General features: G+C 42.4%; 1 pseudogene; it reads right to left on the reverse strand.

Annotated features, from left to right (window-relative positions):
• Positions 1–249: 249 nt before the first annotated feature.
• The window catches only part of LOC148137351 (NACHT, LRR and PYD domains-containing protein 6-like), an 80,583-nt pseudogene continuing 64,798 nt past the window's right edge, over positions 250–16,034 (reverse strand).

Here is a 16,034-nt window from a genome sequence, read left to right on the forward strand (position 1 = left end):
CAGAGACATCACAAACCCTGGCACCTGGGAGACAACACACCAACGTGAGTCTCTCTCTTTCCCATAGAACCTCCTATATGTCCCACTAACTATGGAGTTCCCAATTAGTAATGTTCTGCCCTTCTTCCCCCTTCTTTTCTGAGCAACAGGGACAGACTGCGTGCCAGAGTCCTCTGCTACTTTGACTACCTCTGGTAAATCTCCCCTCCAACAGTTTCCAAACGTTCTACTTGTTGTTGAGGGGAACGGTCACAGGGGAACCTGTCGGTTTCCTTTCTGTCCGCTGACTGTAACCCATTTACCATCTTCAAGTACCTGAGGTGCGACTACCTTCTTGTAACTCCTCTCAATAACCCGCTTCGCCTCCCGAATGATCCAATTTCCATCCAGATCCAGCTCCAGTTCTGTAATATGGTTTTCGAGGATCTGGAGTTGGGTGCACTTCCCACAGATGCAGACAGCAGGGACACTGGTGGTGACCCTTACCTCCAACATTCTGCATGAGGAACATTCGACTGCCCTGATCTCCATTCCCACTGTTCTAAATTCCAAAGAGACTACTGAAAACTTTAAAAAAAACATAAAAGCTAGTCACCTTATCAGTCCAGCGCACAGAAACTTTAGTTTTGGTTAGACAAGGTTGATGGGTGGAAGAAACAATGCCAGTAATATTCCGGATACGCAATCACCTAAATATAAAGCCTCACTGACCCAGCAGGCCCTTGTCTACTGCTGCTCAGCATGCACTCTGCCTATACATGTGGTAACCTTTTATATTTTAAACTTAATCTTCCCATCAAGCAACTGGCCTTCTCTGTCACTCCTCCTAATGCAACTGCGCTGAATAAATGTAGGAGTGAAAACATACATTCCAAAAATGAATTGTTTGAAACCCAACCAACTCAAAGTCACAACAGAATGAAGGAGCTGTTCCAATACGCAACACCCCAAAGCCAAATAGAAAATTTAACACAGGTTCGTACAGGCAGAGATTGCAGAGAGAAGACTCAGGTCAGAAACATCTGTTGAATCATGGAGCATTTTCCATTTGGGAAAGGAATATTCAAGGCAATACGTGCTATCGTAAGGACAGACTGATGGGCAGGGGGGGTGGGGTGGCCCTCTTGGTAAGGGATGATATTCAGTCCCTTGCGCGGAGGAATCTAGAATAAGGGGATGTAGAGTCAGTATGGATAGAGTTGAGAAATTCTAAGGGTAGAAAGACCCTATTGGGAGTTATCTACAGGCCCCTAAACAGTAGTATGCATGTAGGGTGTAAGTTGAATAAGGAGCTGAAATTGGCCTGTCGCAAAGATGTTACTACAGTTATTTTGGGGGATTTCAACATGCGAGTAGACTGGGAGAATCAGGATGGTGTTGGACCTCAAGAAAGAGACTTTATGGAGTGCCTCGAAAATTGATTCTTAGAGCAGCTGGTGCAGGAGCATACCAGGGAGAAGGCAATTCTGGATCTGGTATTGTGCAACGAACCAGAATTGATCAGGGACCTCGAAGTGAAGGAGCCATTAGGAGGTAATGACCATAATACAATAAGCTTCAATCTGTAATTTGAAAGGGAGAGGGTACAATCGGTAGTGACAATATTTCAGTTGAATAAAGGGAACTGTGGAGCTATGAGGGAGGAGCTGGCCAAAGTTCAATGGTGCAATACCTTAGTAGGGATGACAGTGGAGGAACAATGGCAGATATTTCTGGGTATAATGCAGGAAATACAGGATCAGTTCATTCCAAAAAGGAAGAAAAATCCTAGAAGGAAGCAGGGGTGGCTGTGGCTGACGAGGTATGTTAAGAAACATATAAAGTCAAAAGAGAAAAAGTATAACATAGCAAAGATGAGTAGGAAAACGGAGGACTGGGAAGCGTTTAAAGAACAGAGGATTACTAAGAAGGAAATACGCAGAGAAAAAATGAGGAACGAAGGTAAACTGGCCAAAATATAAATGAGGCTAGTAAAAGCTTTATTAAGTATGTGAAAGGGAAAAAAATGGTTAAGACTATAATTGAGCCCATGAAGACAGAAACAGGGGAATATATTACGGGGAACAAAGAAATGGCAGAAGAGTTGAATTGGTACTTCAGATCTGTGTTCACTTGGGAAGACACAAGCAATCTCCCAGAGGTAACAGTGGCTGAAGGACCGGAACTGAAGAGAATTTATATTTGCCAGGAATTGGTGTTGGAGAGACTGTTGGGTCTGAAGGCTGATAATTCCCCGGGGCCTGATGGTCTACATCCCAGGATACTAAAGCAGGTGGCTCAAGAAATCGTGGATGCATTGGTGATTATTTTCCAGAGTTCGGTAGATTCAGGATCAGTTCCTGCGGAATGGAGGGTGGCTAATGTTGTACACTTTTTAGGAATGGAGCGAGAGAGAAAGCAGGAAATTATAGACCAGTTAGTCTGACCTCAGTGGTGGGAAAGATGCTGGAGTGAATTATAAAGGATGGAATTATGACACATCTGGATAGCAGTAACTGGATAGGTCAGAGTCAGCATGGATTTATGAAGGGGAAATCATGCTTGACTAATCTTCTGGAATTTTTTGAGGATGTAACTCTGAAGATGGACAAGGGAGATCCAGTGGATGTAGTGTACCTGGACTTTCAGAAAGCCTTTGATAAAGTCCCACATAGGAGGTTAGTGAGCAAAATTAGGGCGCATGGTTTTGGGGGCAAAGTACTGACTTGGATTGAAAATTGGTTGGCTGACAGGAAACAAAGTGTAGTGATAAACGGCTCCCTTTCAGAATGGCAGGCAGTGAACAGTGGGGTACTGCAGGGATCAGGGCTGGGACCGCAGCTTTTTACAATATATATTAATGATATAGAAGATGGTATTAATAGTAACATTAGCAAATTTGCTGATGATACTAAGCTGGGTGGCAGGGTGAAATGTGAGGAGGATGTTAGGAGATTACAGGGTGACCTGGACAGGTTAGGTGAGGGGACAGATGCATGGCAGATGCAGTTTAATTTGAATGAATGTATGGTTATCCACTTTGGTGGCAAGAACAGGAAGGCAGATTACTACCTAAATGGAGTCAAGTTAGGTAAAGGGGCAGTACAAAGAGATCTGGGTGTTCTTGTACACCAGTCAATGAAGGCAAGCATGCAGGTACTGCAGGTAGTGAAGAAAGCTAAAAGCATGCTGGCCTTCATAACAAGAGGGATTGAGTATAGAAGCAAAGAGTTCTGCAGCTGCACAGGGCCCTGGTGAGACAGCACCTTGAATATTGTGTACAGTTCTGGTCTCCACATTTGAGGAAAGACATTCTGGCTATTGAGGGAGTGCAGCGTAGGTTCACGAGGTCAATTCCTGGAATGGCGGGACAATCTTATGTTGAAAGATTGGAGCGACTGGGCTTGTATACCCTTGAGTTTAGAAGACTGAGAGGGGATCTGATTGAGACATATAAGATTATTAAAGGATTGGACACTCTGGAGGCAGGAAACATGTTTCCGCTGATGGGTGAGTCCTGAACCAGAGGACACAGCTTAAAAATAAGGAATAGGCCATTTAGGGCAGAGATGAAGGGAAACTTCTTCACCCAGAGAGTGGTGGGTGTGTGGAATGCTCTGCCCCAGAAAGCAGTGGAGGCCCAGTCTCTGGATTCATTTAAGAAAGAGTTGGATAGAGCTCTCAAGGATAGTGGAATCAAGGATTATGGAGTTAAGGCAGGAACAGGATGATCAGCCATGATCATAATGAATGGTGGTGCAGGCTCGAAGGACAGAATGGCCTACTCCTGCACCTATTGTCTATTGTCTATTGTCCATAGTAACAGCTTCTCTGCCACCAGCAGTTTCTGACTGTCTGTTAAAACAAACCAATGTAGAAAGTAACCCAAATATGAGAACTGGCCGTTCTGCTGCCATCGTTTAAAGTAACCACTGCCAAACATATTGCCACCTCTGACTTTACGATCCCTCTTGAAAAAAACTCAAAGGCAAAATAACATTGTTGAAGAAGCAATGCCTTCACAGTAGTCCTCTATGACCAGAGCGCGTTTACAGAGTTAAAGGGATCACTCATTTAAGACAAAGATATTTTTTGATCACAACAGGGACTTAAACTTTGGGAATCTTTCTTTACCACAGAAGGCTGTGTCCTTTCGTTTATTCATGGTTTAAATAGAGAGAGTGTTAATCAGTCGTAAAATTCAAGGGTGATAGCAAATTGCGAATGGTGTTGAGGGTTGTCAGGCTATGCTTGATCTCATTGAATGATGGACTAGACTTAATGGATGTATCCCCATCCTGTGGTCTGGAGTGTTAATGGATGGAACGTTTACATTAATAAATTTTCACAGGATCATCAACCCTCTGAATAGCATTCCACCCAGACCGACCACCACTCCACCTCTGTAACCCTGCATTTCCAACTTAACCTGCACGGACTCTGGGAGGAAACTGGAGCGTTCGGTGAAATCCCACACAGGCACAGGGAAAATGGGCAAACTCCATACAGTCACCAAAGGCCAGAATCCAACCAGGGTCCTTGACGCTGTGAGGCAGCAATGTTAACCACTGTAACACCAAACACCCAGCAGACCAGATAACTTCAGCAGAGCTTTGTCTCACAAAAGCTCAAGGTCTCCGATCAGAAAAGGAAAATGAACAGTGCCTTTCAAATGGACAACAATTCCCCTGGCAGAGGAGTCAAGTTTTTTTTTTCTTCAAACCAGTCACCCAAGCGAAAGAGTTTTAGAACATGGAACATACATAGAACATTACAGCACAGTACAGACCCTTCAGCCTTCGATGTTGCACCAACCTTAGAATCCAATCTGGAGCCCATCTAACATACACGATTCCATTTTCATCGATATGTCTAACAAATGAAAATTTTAATGTCTTTTAAGTTAGCGAGTCTATTGCTTTTACAGGCAGGCCATTCGACACCCCTAATACTCTCTGAGTAAAGAAACTATGTCTGATGTCTTTCCAATATCTTCCACCCCTCACTTTCAAAGCCCTGTCCCCTCGTGCGAGCCATCACCATTCAAGCAAAAAGTGTCTCACTGTCTAACCCATCTAACCCTCTGATTATCTGGTATGTCACATTTAACTCACCTCTCAACTTCTCTCTAGTGAAAACAGCCACAAGTCCCTCAACCTTTCCTCGGAAGACCTTCCCACCATACCAGGCAACATCCTAGTAAATCTCCCGGAACCCTTTCCAAAGCTTCCACATCCTTCTTATAATGCAGTGACCAGAACTGTGTGCAACACTCCAACCTCGGCTGCACCGAGTTTTATATAACTGCAGCATGACCGCATGGTTCCAAAACGCCATCCCTCTCCGACTAATTCTAATGCACTATATACCTTTTTAACAACCCTATCACTTGAGTGGCAACTTTCAGGAGTTTATGCACATAGACACCGAGATCTCTCTGTTCATCTACACTATCAAAAATCTTACCATTAGCCCAGTACTCCGCATTCCTATTTCTCCTTCCAAGGTGCATCACCTCACACTTTTCTGCATTGAACTTTTTTAGCCACATCTCAGCCCAACTCTGCAGCTTATCTATGCCTCCCTGTAACCGAAAAAGTCCTTCAGTACTCTCCACAACTCTACCGACCTTAGTGTCATCTACAAATTTACTAACCCATTCTTTTACACCATCATCAGGTCATTTATACAAGTAACAAATAACAGTGGACCCAAAATAGATCCTTGCAGTACATCACTTGCAACTGAGAACCAGGATGAGCATTTCCCATCAACCACTACCCAGTGTCTTCTTTCAGCTAGCAAATTTCTGATCCAAATTGCTAAATTACTCTCAATCCCATGCTTCCATATGTTGTGCAATATCCTACCGTGGGAACCTTATCCAAATGCCTTTGTAAAATCCATGTATACCACATCAACGGCTTTACCCTGAACTGCCTGTTTGGTCATCTTCTCAAAGAACTCAGTAAAGTTTGTGAAGCACGACCTGCTCTTCACAAAACTGTGTTGACTACCCCTAATCAGCGGTTTACTTTCTAGATGATTACAAATCCTATCCCTTATAAACTTTTCCAACATTTTACCCACAACAGAAGTAAAGATCACTGGTCTCAAATTGCCAGGGATGTCCCTACTCGCTTTCTTGAACAAGGGAGCATTTGCTAAACCCCAGTTTTCTGGCACTATTCCTGTGGACAATGACGACATAAAGATCATAGCTGAAGGTTCTGCAATCTCCTCTCTGGCTTCCCAAAGAATCCTAGGATAAATCCCATCCGGCCCAGAGGACTTACCTATTTTCACACTTTCCAGAATTTCTAACACTTCCTCCTCCTTGAACCTCAATCCTATCTAGTCTAATAGCTTATATCTCAGTTTTCCCTCAGTTTTTTTTCACGTGAATACTAACGAGAAATAATCATTTAGCATATCCCCTGTCTCTCCTACCTCCATGTTAAACTTCACACTGCTATCCATGATTGGCCCTAATCTTACTCTGGCCATTCTTTTATGACTGATATACCGAAAGAAAGACGGAGAGTTTTCATTGAGCTATCGACTAATGATTTCACATGTCCCCTTCTGGCTCTTCTGAGTTCTTTCTTGAGGTCTTTCCTGGCTAACCTGTAAGCGCCCTAACTGAGCCTTCACGTCTCATCCTAAAATAAGCCTTCTTCGTCCTCTTGACAAGAGCTTCATCTTCTTTAGTAAACCTGGGTTCCCGCTCTCGACAATTTCCTCCTTAGTTTGTGGAGCTTCTACTCAATCAGGTTAAAAAGCTCCTAATAGGCAATGTAAAAGAAAAATGCTAACAAATAATGAACAGAAAGTAATCAATTCAAATCATATTGTGTAGTGTTGATGCACTCCCCAGCCCCTGCAGTGCCCACATGTCTCTAAAGATACATTCCCTCTCAATGGACACCCACGTGCAGATATAACACAAAGAAGAGAAGACAGTCAGGCACAACGAAGATAAAAACAATGACTGCAGGTGCTGGAAACCACATTCTGGATTAGTGGTGCTGGAAGAGCACAGCAGTTCAGGCAGCATCCGAGGAGCAGTAAAATCAACGTTTCGGGCAAAAGCCCTTCATCAATGAACCCCATACATAACCTGCTACCAGGACCTGTTAAAGGTCTCTTTTGCCTGACCCAGGAGCAGACCGATAAGGATGCCATCTACTCTGTCCACCTCTCCCCATATCGGGTGCCCATAAAACAGGAACATGGGGTGAAAGAACAAAAATAAGAGTGGCCTATTCAAAAACTAAAGAGGGGTAGCAAATGAAAAAACTCAATATAATTGTGCAAAAGAGTTTTGTTCAGCCCACAAGGACTAAGTGTGGCTTGGCACACTGTACTTGCTCAGGTTTCATAGGACTTCTGCGAGCAGCACTCTCCATCTTCGATCCTGATGGAAAACGGAAGGACCCCTAAATTTTAATCACATTTCTGTGGACCTACAATCATGTATAGGGCAGACAACTTCCTTCCCTGAAGGATATGAATAAATCGCAATTTTATTATGATAATTGGCAGAGATTACATGGTGAGAAATGGGTCTGGGTGGGTTACTCTTCGGAGGGTTGGTGTGGACTTGTTGGGCCAAAGGGCCTGTTTTCACACTGTATGGAATCTAATCTAAAGGGGCAGCACGGTGGCTCAGTGTTTAGCATTGTTGCCTCACAGCACCAGAGACTCGGGTTTGATTCCAGCCTCGGGCGACTGTCTGTGTGGAGTTTGCACGTTCTCCCCGTGTCTGCGTGGGTTTCCTCCGGGTGCTCCGGTTTCCTCCCACAGTCCAAAGATGTACAGGTTAGGTGAATTGGTCATGCTAAATTGTCCATAGAGTTAGGTCCATTAGCCACGGGGAATTGGTCTGGGTGGGTTACTCTTCGGAGGGTCAGTGTGGAATCTAATCTAATCTAATTCAATTATTAGACTAGTTTAGGATACCAGATTGTTTGCATTGAATTCAACTTTCACCATCTGTCTTGGCAGGATTCAAACTCCTATCCCCAGAACATTAGCCTGGGGTTCTGGAGTTACTAGTCCAGGGATATTCCCGCTTACAACACCACCACGATCTTGTGGAATGTCTAAAGCTGGGCAGCATTGAGGGAAATCTTCGAGTTGTTAGAACGGGAGGGTAACCAGAACTGTGAAAGGCTCATGCTAGTGAGCTGTGAAAGGAGTTGTTAAAAATGTTTCTGCAGTCCAAGGAAAAGAATGTGAAAGACTTCAGTTAAGTAGAAACTTAACAGTTCAGCTGGGAGTGACAATGATGTGAAAAAGAGGATATGCAAAAGGATAGTGTTGGCGAACAGGTTAAAACTTAGTTTTACTACTGTAAGATCTAACTAAGACAGATGTATCTCAACTTTATTACACAAAAGAAAGAAAATCTATGTTCTATTAATAACACAAAACCAAAAAAGCAACAAGACAGTAGAGACAACAAGTAGGCGGTCAAATAATGCATTGCCAGTTATTGCCTGGAGATTGTGTTTGGAATCTGAGGAAATCTAGTTATAAATCCCTTTAGGTCAGATATGCCCTTTCACTGAAGATCTTGAAGACAGTGTGACACATGCACTCACACTCTCAACTTCTCACAGAGCAATCTCAAACACTCACACACACACTAAATCGCACAACTGACACAGAAACACTCTCAGACCTACAAGCAAACTCAATCATACATACATACACTCGCATATTCTCAAAGAAATATACTCATACCCACACAAATGCGCACTCACACTCGAATATTCCTCTCTAAATCCATTTGAGAGAAGAATCCATCTCTCCCCTTACTCAGACACACCCACACAATCCCACGCTCATGCACACACACTATAGCCATACCCTCACACAAGCACACACACTCCCTCTGAGCCACTCAGACACACAAATATAATGGGTGAATTGTTCCATTCTGGAGGTTTATTTTACTGATAATATGCTTTTTAAAATAACTTTAGACAGTGCACAACTTGAAGCTACAGGAGGATTGCGTAACCTTTTCTATGTTATTATAGCGGTGGCAATGGCCCAGTGGTATTATCACCCGGCTGTTATTCCAGAGATCCAGATAATGTTCTGGGTAACCAGCTTTGAATCCTGCCATGGCAGGTGGTGGAATTTGAATTCAATAAATATTTGACATTAAGAATCTAATGATGGCAATGGATCGATAGTCCTAGAATCATTGAAGAAAGGATTGGGAAGGTGATTCAGGAGATGAGTGACAGTAATAGGGTGGTTGTTATAGGGGACTTTAACTTTCCTGATATTGATTGGGAAAGCTATAGCTCAAGTTCGTTAGATGGGTCAGTGTTTGTTCAATGTGTGCAGGAGAGTTTCCTGACACAATATGTAGACAGGCCAACAAGAGGTGAGGCCATACTGGATTTGGTTCTGGGTAACGAACCAGGCCAGGTGTTAGAATTAGAGGTAGGTGAGCACTTTGGGGATAGTGACCATAATTCGGTGATTTTTACACTCGTGATGGAGAGGGATAAGTGTGTACTACAGGGCAAGAATTATAGCTGGGGTAAGGGAAATTATGATGCGGTGAGGCATGACTTAGGATGTGTGGCTTGGAAAAGTAGACTCCAAGGCAAGAGTGTAAATGATATGTGGAACTTGTTCAAGGGGCAACTATTGAGTGTCCTTGATAATTATGTACCTGTCAGGCAGGAAGGAAAGGGTCGTGCGAGGGAGCCGTGGTTTAATAAGGAATTGGAATCCCTTGTTAAATGGAAGAGGGCGGCCTATCTCAAGATGAGACGTGAAGGTTCAATTGGGGCGATTGAGAGTTATAGGGTAGCCAGGAAGGACCTGAAGAGAGAGCTAAAAGCAGCAAGGAGGGGACATGAAAGGTCCTTAGTAGATAGGATTAGGGAAAACCCTAAGGCTTTCTATAGGTATGTTAGGAATAAAAGAATGACTAGGGTAGGAATAGGTCCAGTCAAGGATAGTAGGGGGAAGTTGCGTGTGGAGGTGGAAGAGATTGGGGAGACACTGAATGAATACTTTTCTTCAGTATTCACTCAGGAACAGGGCATTGTTGTCGATGAGAATACTGAGGCACAAATAAGTAGAATGGATGGCTTTGAGGTATGTAGAGAAGAGGTGTTGGAAATCCTGGAAAAGGTGAAAATAGATAAGTCCCCTGGGCCTGATGGCATTTATCCTAGGATTCTCTGGGAAGCAAGGGAGGAGATTGCAGAGCCATTGGCCTTGATTTTTGTGTCCTCTTTGTCTACAGGAGTAGTCCCAGAAGACTGGAGGATAGCAAATGTGGTTCCCTTGTTCAAAAAGTGGAGTAGGGATAGCCCTAGTAACTATAGGCCGGTGAGTCTCACTTCTGTTGTGGGCAAAGTCTTAGAGAGAATTGTAAGGGATAGGATTTATGCACATCTGGATAGGAATAATGTGATCAAGGATAGTCAGCATGGTTTTGTGAAGGGCAGGTCGTGCCTCACAAACCTTATTGAATTCTTTGAAAAGGTGACGAAGGAGGTTGATGAGGGGAAAGCGGTAGATGTGGTATATATGGATTTTAGTAAGGCGTTTGATAAGGTTCCCCATGGTAGGCTACTGCAGAAAATACGGAGATATGGCATTGAGGGTGAGTTGGAGGTTTGGATTAGGAATTGGCTGGATGGAAGAAGACAGAGGGTAGTAGTTGATGGCAAAGTTTCTTCATGGAGTGCCGTCACTAGCGGTGTTCCGCAAGGATCTGTTTTGGGACCATTGCTGTTTGTCATTTTTATAAATGACCTGGAAGAGGGGTTAGAAGGTTGGGTGAGCAAGTTTGCGGATGATACGAAAGTCGGAGGAGTTGTTGACAGTGAGGAAGCATGTGGCAGGTTACAGCAGGATATAGAGAAGCTGCAGAGCTGGGCAGAAAGGTGGCAGATGGAATTCAATGTAGCTAAGTGCGAGGTGATTCACTTTGGGAAGAATAACAAAAAGATGGGGTACTGGGCTAATGGTCGGATACTTGGTAGTGTGGATGAGCAGAGGGATCTTGGTGTCCATGTACACAGATCTCTGAAAGTTGCCACCCAGGTAAATAGTGCGGTGAGGAAGGCATATGGCGTACTGGCTTTTATTGGTAGAGGAATTGAGTTCCGGAGTCCTGAGGTCATGATGCAGTTGTATAAGACTCTGGTACGGCCGCATCTGGAATATTGTGTGCAGTTTTGGTCGCCATACTATAGGAAGGATGTGGAGGCATTGGAACGGGTGCAGAGGAGGTTTACCAGGATGTTGCCTGGTATGGAAGGAAAATCGTATGAGGAAAGACTGAGGCACTTGGGGCTGTTTTCACTAGAGAAAAGAAGGTTTAGGGGTGACTTGATTGAGGTGTACAAGATGATTAGGGGGTTAGATAGGGTCGACAGTATGAACCTTTTCCCGCGTTTTGAGTCGGGTATTACAAGGGGGCATAGCTTTAAATTAAGGGGGGGTAGATATAGGACTGATGTTAGGGGTAGGTTCTTCACTCAGCGAGTCGTTAGTTCATGGAATGCCCTGCCAGTAACAGTGGTGGACTCTCCCTCTTTATGGGCATTTAAGAGGGCATTGGATAGGTATATGGAGGATAGTGGGTTAGTGTAGTTTAGGTGGGCTTGGATCGGCGCAACATCGAGGGCCCAAGGGCCTGTACTGCGCTGTATTCTTCTATGTTCTATGTTCTATGAAAAACACATCTGCTTCAATAATGTCCTCCAGGGAAGGGAGCTGCCATTCTTCCCTCGTCTGGCCAAATTGTGATTCTGACCCACAGCAATGTGGTTGACTCTTAATTATCCTCTGGTCAATGAGCCAGAAATGCTGCCTAGACAGCAACGGTCTCATCCCGTGAATGAATAATGGTTAAAAAAATTTGTTTTTGGGATAACTCCGGGATAAAACTCTGAGACAGATTCTGAACAAGGCCCTACAATTACAATTCACTTTTGACTGCCATGCCATCTTTTGTATTTTTCTAGTGCGCTGTTTGTTTGAAGTATGGACAGTTAGACAAACACTGCTTGAGGCATTTAATTATCTCTGCGCAGTAGCTCTAAACAGTTACGCAAATTTGCATCTTAGTCAATTGAGACTTGCAGATCATTTCTAACACCATTCTCCAAAACAAGCTTCTGTGACGAAAATTTGACATTTCTACAATGCTAGAATGTATGAATGAAAACAACTTTTGACACGTTTGATCCTATCTGGTGTTTACAACCTCGGAGTCAAACTGAAGCCTCCTCTGTTCCTGCACCCAGTTTGACATTGTACCATTTAGCTATTATTATCCCTTCTCACTCTAACATCCAAAATCATCAGTACAAGTCCCACTCTATTTCATTTGCAGGAAGCTGAGAAATGATAGTCTTCAAAATGTGAGATGTCTTTTAATCGACAAAGCGACATGTGATTCCAAAGGAATTAGTCAGTCAGCTATTTCGGTTTGTTAACGGCAACCATTTCATGTTAGCACAGCACTGACATTGACTTTATAAGTAGGAAGATACAAAAGAGAGTTCGGACTTGGGAATCCGTGTCCATTTGAGTACAGTATAGATTCACCAGAATGATAGCTGGACAGCAAGTGCTTAACAGCGAGGGACTGAAATGACACAGAACTAGGGTTGCATTCCTGAATTTTGGAAATGATGAAAAAAAAATGAAATTTTGAAGAGAATAATGGACGCTGTTCTGATAGAGATAAAAAGGCTTCTTCCTAATTCCGGATGGGAAATTAAAATCATCATCTTAAAGTCTGACAATATTCTGAATCCATTTCAGAGTTTTGATCATATACTTATTACATTTATACATAGAAATTCATAACATTTCAGATATATTTGTGGAGAGATGTAAATTATATTTATACTCACACGTTGGATTGTGGCATTTCTGGCTGGGTTGGCATTTGTTGCCCATATATAGCTGATCCCGAGGAAGTGTCAGTGAGCTGCCTTCCTGAACTGCTGCTATCTATATGCGGCCGGTAAACCCACAATGATGGAAGGGAAGGAGTTCCATGATTTTCAACCAATGGCACTTGTGGAACCAACATGTTTTTCCAAGTTAGGGTGGAGAGTGGCTTGATGTGAAATTTTCAACTGGTGGTGTTCCCATGTATCTGGTGTGCTAGGTATTCTAGATGGTCGTGCCGTGGGTCTGGAAGCAGCTCTTTAAACAACTTTGGTGAATTTCTGCAGTGCGTCTTATCTATGGTACATGCTGATGCTACCGAGTGTCGGTGATGGAGACAGGGGTATTTGTGACTGTTGTGCTGAGCAAGTTGCACTAGAAGCTTATTCAAGCTACAAACGAAGAGGACATCTTATCCAGGTACGATCTCATGCTGTTTTTTGACAATTTGCGTTGCTTTAGAGTATTTATTTCCTGGAGACTTTTATCTTGAACAAAAAACACAGAAAGTTGTAGAAATGCTCAGTCGGTCGGAGAGAATACACGCAGACCAAGAGGTTGAGTCATTCCTTGCCAATTAGAAAAGGAGTGTTATCATGTTGCTAACTCCTCTTGTTCCTCAGTCCATTCCGTGAACTCCTCATCCCATTATCTGCTGTGTCTATTGTTGGCTCTCAGTTACTTGTATTTATTCATCAATTGAATTAATTTTATAACTGGATATTTCACAGTATACTTTAACTGGTCTCTGAAGGTTTTCTGCGTCACCACATAAATAAATGCATTTGTGAAGCAACTTAGGTTCCGCAGCATAAATGCAATTCGTACAAAGAGACGAAAAGCAGTGCCATTCAAAAAGTAAACAGCATTAAAGTAATATAAAATACACCCCAACCAGAGAAGTATGAAACTAGCAGATATGGAAAAGAGTAATACCACAGACTTCTTTCTTCTCTCTATGTCTGGGTCATTCTCTACTTTTCTCCGACCCCTCAGTGTCTTACGCACATTAATGGCCTCGAAGATATGCCTGACAGTCAGAATGTTGACAAAGAGAACAAAACTAAAAGGGAACATTGGTGTTAAAAATCGTTCAAAATATCTAAAACTTATCCACCGACTGTCATTATAATAACTGGACCTGACACGACAGTGCCATGGAACATTGTTATTGATCTTTTTAGGTTTAAATCGAAAATAGGTGGGAATGTTCTTTAAGGAAAAAAAAATGCAGATTGTTGCTAGAACCGTCATTGCAGTTTTTTCTGTGCAATAGCTAGTTTTCATCTGATGAAAACAAATGGCTACAAATCGATCAAAAGTGAAAGCAACAGTGAACCAGACAGAACAATCAATGGTCAAGTGGCACAGGACATTGATAACGCTACACACAGGAGTGATATCCAGGAAACATGCTGGATAATAAAATTGTTTAAATTTAAGAAGTGTGACAAATAATGCAATGAACAGCAGATCAGATGTTGCCATGGCCACCATATAACGAGTGCTGCATGCAGAAAGACCACACTTGTCCCGAGCTAAGGTTATAATCACCAAAACACTAACTGCAAGAGAGAGAAAGGGAAAAAAGAGACTTGAAGTTACTGAGCAATCATTTTCAGTGCTTGAGCCTAGAATTAAGTAATGGCACAATGATATGAACTTAAAAGAATATTAACCGCAGCAGCAAATTCTGTCGAAATGAATCATTTGCAATTTTAAAATGCATAGGGCAGAACATGAGCGGCAAATTGCTCACAGAAACACAGTTATGTAATCGATTTTGGGGGGATCAGCAGAAGTTAATTTCACCTGCTTTGTAGGTTACTCAGAATACCTGGAGTTTCCCATAAGACCACAACATCGACACAAAGACACCTAGAATCAGTAAAACGAATTATGGGAGACACTTAACACATTTCTGTACTTAGTTTTGTTTCCAAGACTTACCAATGATCAGACCAAGCTAGATGTTATCTCACTGTATATTGGCACATCCCTCTTCATTAACTAATCCATCATTAATAGTGTGGAAAATTGTGCAATCACAACACGTCTCTAATTTGAAAATTAAAGTGGAGGGAAGCGCATTGTAGAGGTAGCTGCAGATTTTGAGGTCCAGGATATGACGGTGAAACGTTGTGGCAGAGATATCTGACAATTGAGATGATAGACCTTGTATAGTTTAACTATCTTCATCTGTGATCAGGATGAAACTGGAGAGAGTTGTAATCTCATTGAGTTTACTTTTTGAAAGCTCCATTATTGTGAACGTTTATTCATAATCGATGTGACTCATAGATGAACATTTTTTTTAAGCAATTAAAATTTAACCGTAAAAGTAGGTGTGACTAATTGAGGAACAGATAACCAATCCTTCCAGAAATGCAAGTCAAACCACCCTGAGTTTTGATGTGGAGGTGCCGGTGTTGGCCTGAGGTGGACAAGGTTAAAAATCACAAAACACTGGGTTGTAGTCCAGCAGGTTTATTGGGAAATACAACTTTTGGAGCACCACTGCTTCATCAGGTAGTTTCTTTCTCCAAATAAAAATGTTGGGCTCTCACCTGGTGTCATGTAATTTTAAACTTAATCCTGAGTTTGGCAGACGACAGAATTAGCATGTGGTCATGTTGGAAGGTCAGTGGATATGGTTGAAGTAAGCATAACGAGTGACAGAGTACGAGCTCCCAGCAGAGTCAGAACGCTTATCATTATCACACTAAAAGAAGAGAAATGCTCACAGTTCTGGAAATTGGATTTTTGACCTGTACTAGTGACACAGAGTATGCAGATGTTTTGAGACTATATGGGACTTTGTGATCCAAATATAAAAATACTTTTCAATTCGACATCGCTAAAAAATTGATTGTGGGAAGCTTATGAATTATAGATTCAATAATTGTTCATCCAAATCTAACCAGATGCATATGGGAAATTGTGTCAATATTTCCAGCTTTATGAACAGCAATAATTCATTCTTATTAACGAACAGATAACAAGTTAGTGCCACCATGACCGATAACTTGTTCTAACCTTGCTGGAAGATCAATCAGTACCAAAAATATAATTGTTACTGTACCATTTTCAAATTATGAGAAATATCA

The sequence above is a fragment of the Chiloscyllium plagiosum genome, unplaced genomic scaffold (genome assembly GCF_037043375.1).
Source record: "Chiloscyllium plagiosum isolate Xiang-an unplaced genomic scaffold, Cpla_swu_hap1 HiC_scaffold_44, whole genome shotgun sequence".
Taxonomy (NCBI): domain Eukaryota; kingdom Metazoa; phylum Chordata; class Chondrichthyes; order Orectolobiformes; family Hemiscylliidae; genus Chiloscyllium; species Chiloscyllium plagiosum.